At 38.0% G+C, this 4,783-nt stretch overlaps 1 pseudogene; it reads right to left on the bottom strand.

The window, feature by feature from the left end:
- Positions 1–3,599: 3,599 nt before the first annotated feature.
- On the bottom strand, positions 3,600–4,485 carry LOC101693950 (annotated as a pseudogene).
- Between the last annotated feature and the right edge of the window lie 298 nt (positions 4,486–4,783).

Genomic DNA, 4,783 nt, shown 5'->3' with positions numbered 1-4,783 from the left:
TGTGTCTTTATTCAGAAACAGAGATGAGCTAGCTTGGAGGAGTCCTCTTCCTTTTTTTCACCTCTTATGTTTCATTGAATTAACTGTTTTTTTTTTTTTTTTCAGGATCTACAAGGGTTTTCTTAAAATTCTCTAGACATCTGCTTTCCTTAAGTTTGTCTCTGGAGCTTTGGTCTGGGTATATTCCAGATTAACTTGATCTAGCAGTCCCTGTGTCCCCTTGTTATAGATTGGAGTTGTTTTTCAGTCTGACCCTTAAGAACTCCAGAGAGAGAGAGATAGGGAGAGAGAGAGAGAGAAATAGAAGGATGATCTTCCCTGATAAGCCATTCTTTTATACTTTGCAAACCAGGTAATGGCCCTGCAGTAGGTCTATGAAGAAGATAATTCTCACTCCTCAGGTCTTTTTTGTTTGTTTGGTCTTCCCTCCAACCTCTCCCTCCACATACACATTTTTCTTCTTGAAACCAAAGGCAAATAATAGTTTTCTTTTTATGAATATTCTTTTCCTGTTTTATATCAGAGAGAAGAATAAAACACTAGAAAATCTGAGATATTTAGGACATTCCTGTACTAAGAAACAACAACAACAACAACAATATATATAGATATAGATATAGATATAGATATAGATATAGATATCTATATCTATATATATATATATCCATTTAATCCTGACATTCATCTTTCTCAAAGGCTTTAGTTGAGGATACACACAACAGGGCAATTTTTTTCACTTCCTCTAAGAACCTGAGCTTTTATCTTCCTCTGACAGGCCACCCCTAAACACATTAATTTAACAAATGTCCAGAGAGAGAGAGAGAGAAAGAGAGAGAGAGAGAGAGAGAGAGAGACTGGGTCAGAAGTAAAATACCACCCTGGACTCCTTTCCTTTCTTTGTGAAGTTTTTGCTTTACAGAGTAATTACTCAATGCAGCTACAGAAAAAGTTTCTGTTGCAAACTGACCTAAGCTAATTTAATCATGCACAACTCTTAGGTTCTTCTCTGTAGATAAGGGTTGTCATAAAGAAGTTTGAGGTGAGTGAGGTTTACTTACTTTCTTCAGGCTTCACTGCCAAGTTATAATGGAAGCAAGTATAAGATCAAATTCTGTCACACATACATTAATTAAACATTAGCAAGCAGACAGAAACTGATCATAAATCTGTTCTGTAAGTTCTGTAAAGGCTTAGCTCTCTGTCATTTTAGGTGCCGTTACCACTACCTTTCTAGAAAAAAAACTCAAGGCAGATACAAGACTCACTATTCCAGAGGCATAAGTTTTTGTCTACAGTCAAAATCAAGCCACAAGATATTTTCTAGAACATAGATTAGTGGCTCAAACTGGGATCCACTTGATGGGAATGCCTCACTGCATTCTAAAACACTCATCAGATCTAAAGATAAATGCTAAAATATTTTAGCCAATGTTTATTTTTGTATCTTGAAGACCTTTAATTTCTCTAGCAAGAGCCCATTTCTAATAATCAATCATGGTAATTAACAATCAATGAATTTCACCAATAGAAGACTATTTCTGACATTCTGTATGATAATTAGCAAAAGCCTTAGGTATTGAGAGAAGTAGAAAAACAGAAGCACTTGAAAAAATCTGGCTGTGGAGTCTAGCCTTTCTGAGAGAAGCTACTTGACAACCTGTGGAATACGGATTAGCCCTGCCCTAGTCTGATCATTGTAGATTTTTAATTTGAAAACCAATCCCCCCCCCAAATTAAAGTACAATCTGGATAACATATACATAATATCATACTATCTATGCTGAGTTATTTTAACGTGTTATAAAAATCACAGCATTTAGCTGCCAAAGGAATAACATACTAAGTTAAAAACCAGAATTCTACCTTCTTTGAAAGGAAAAGGATTTTCTTGACTGGTTAGAGGATGATCTGATAGCTCAGTCTTAGTGGGATTAGAGTAGTGAACCTCAAGACCTTTTCAACCTTACAGTTCTCATGTAAAATTACTGCCCTTAACTATATTGAGAGCTATGTTAACAGAAACTTTGCAGTGGCTCTAAGGAAATAGGATCACAAATATTTCCTAAAAGGCAGCTACCCCACTACACTTTCATTAGGGTAAATTTGAGTTTTTAGTCTAGTGTCAGTGGTAGGTATATATATATTGGTTGTGCAAAAGATTTTGGCGTTCTAGTTGTTTTATCATCTTTGGCCTTTGGCAAGTCTCTGTATTATCAGTGAGTTTAGAGTTAAAATTCAACCATATTTTGTTTTCCTAACAATGCCCAAAAACCACTGGAGGCACCATGGACTTCTTCCTCATTTGCTCTGCTGGCCCATGGTAAGTGTAATCTTCATTGTGGTCACAGAACATTATTTAAATTGTCCTCTCAGAGCCTAGTGCACCTTGTAGTGACAAGTGCAACTTCTTGCTGGTTCTTCCCTCTTTCACCACTAATACTACCATCATCAACAAAACATACAAAAACAATTTAGTACTGCACTGCAGTTAAATTTCAAACACCAAACTGAAGTTTCTTAGCTGAAGTTTATGGTAGACAGTTTCACTCTAAAGCTAGTAATAGTAATAACTATAAAAGTGGAAGTTCATGATTTGACTCAACAAGTACTTTATTGTACCTCCCTCTTTCCTACCTACCAAACCAAGAAAACCACAGACAGATACAAAGGGGGAAATCTATGGTTATGTTGTCAACTCTACACTGGCACACTTACTATTGCAGATTACACTGGCTCATTTACTATTGAAGATAAATGTGTCATCTACACGGGCCAGAAAAGTTCCAACCAACTCTCTTGATAGGTAGTCAGGTAGAATTCCAATGCAAAAGCAATTTTAAAGTTATTCCATCTAAGTGGTTTACTGTAAACTTTTATCCATTCAGTTAGATATATACTTAAGCAGGATCTACACTATTTCCCAACTGTCAGACTCTGTCCAGGGAAAGGCTCTTACCTTCCTATTTGCTCCCAGAGATAACCTGCCCAGATTCTCAATGTCCTGAGTCATTGCCAAGGTACAAGGTTATTACTATTTCTGATAATTTCCTTCTAAGAACTATCTCCACCCTTAATGTAAATGTAGCAGTTTTGTTAGTATCTTCTATTAGCAAATTTTATCTATATCTATCTATAACTTTATATGTTTCCATATGTTGCTGCTAATAGAAATAACTTTATAATTTATAACATTCTCATACAGAAATATATACCCATTAAGAGTATTTTTATAACATTCTTTTTTTCACTTCATTCTTAAATGAAGGAGTTATTACAAATGTTAAACACATAAAGAATGGAGTCTTCAATGAATAAGGATTGTCTCTCAAAGCTCTAACACAAACGTTTTAAACTTTTAAAGAGATTTAAAACAGTTACTGAGGGACGCCTGCATGGCTCAGTTGGTTAAGCAACTGCCTTCGGCTCAGGTCATGATCCCAGCGTCCTGGGATCGAGTCCCACATCAGGCTCCTTGCTCGGTGGGGAGCCTGCTTCTCCCTCTGCCTCTGCCTGCCATTCTGTCTGCCTGTGCTTGTTCTCTCCCCCTCTCTCTCTCTGATAAATAAATAAAATCTTAAAAAAAATAAAAAATAAAACAGTTACTGGAAGCTGAAAGTCAGGGCACAAATCCATTCTATCACTTGATAAGGGGGGAAAAAAAAACTCTTGAATAAGTCCATTCCCCTTTCAATGCACTTTAGCACCTCATCTGGCTGGCTGACTCTACAGATGAGACTTGGTTTGTCCTCTAGCAGATTTGCAGTGACTGATGACATCAAGTACAGTCTAGTTTCTAGGCTTTCTGGATTCCTTGGAAGCCATCCAGAAGAAAACCACCTATTGGCTGTTCAGTTATATCTCGTGCTGACCTCAGCCTCTCCTCCATCACATCTCTACCTCCAATACTCCAATGGTGGCACTTTTCTGAAGAACCTCTGACTCTTCCTGTAGCCATAGATGATTATCAAGGGAAGCAATCAATCAATAGACTTTCTGGCTCTTTTAATGGGAGTGGCTCACAAGACATCTCTCCATCTGAGAGACACTGGAACCAGTCTGTCTGTAGGGCCTGCTGAATTGTCATGAACTTAGAAGTAGGTATTTCCACTCATCATCCAATACCCCACATAGACACATACTTGTTCCTTACATAACCGGTTGGGCAGGGGCTGACTGAATCATGCAGGGAACAGTACGGGAGCAATTTTGGCATGCCTATAAAGTTTCCATTTCCTTCCTTCTATTATGCCAAGGATTCATGGTGTTCTACCAATGAGGACCATATAAGCTGAGCCATAGCAGAAAGCTCATGGATACTATGCAACGTCTGATGGGTCAGGTGTGAGGCAGAGCCGGTCTTCGTGTACAGAGGCAAGTTGGAATGTCCATGGTGTTGTACCCTGTTTTGTCCAGGTTTTTTTTTTTTTAATTTTTCCTAGTTGACAGCAATTAACTAACTACCTTGGTAAGACTCAGCTTCATTCTAAGATTCCTTTAGGTCCTGCACACCTCCCAACTTGTTTTGGTCTTGAGACTCCTTAAACCCCTCATAGGTCTCTAACTAGGCTCAAATCTCCATGGAATGTGGGGATCACACATTGGTGCTATGATTAGTTGGCCCAGGACACACACCTTAATTTGACCACATGATATATGTGTAGCTTGTCTCTCCAGAGCCCACTCAATTGCCTATTATGAGTCGAAAGTTTGTCTAGATGCTTTTGGTCATATAGATTCACTGTGGTCTGCCTTTCAGGCTCATTAATAGTCTGACTACATAATT

Source organism: Mustela putorius, unplaced genomic scaffold (assembly GCF_011764305.1).
Source record: "Mustela putorius furo isolate JIRA1106 unplaced genomic scaffold, ASM1176430v1.1 tig00003901_pilon_pilon_pilon, whole genome shotgun sequence".
Taxonomy (NCBI): domain Eukaryota; kingdom Metazoa; phylum Chordata; class Mammalia; order Carnivora; family Mustelidae; genus Mustela; species Mustela putorius.
The sequence above is the reverse complement of the archived record's forward strand: the minus strand, read 5'-3'. Positions and strand labels throughout refer to the sequence as shown.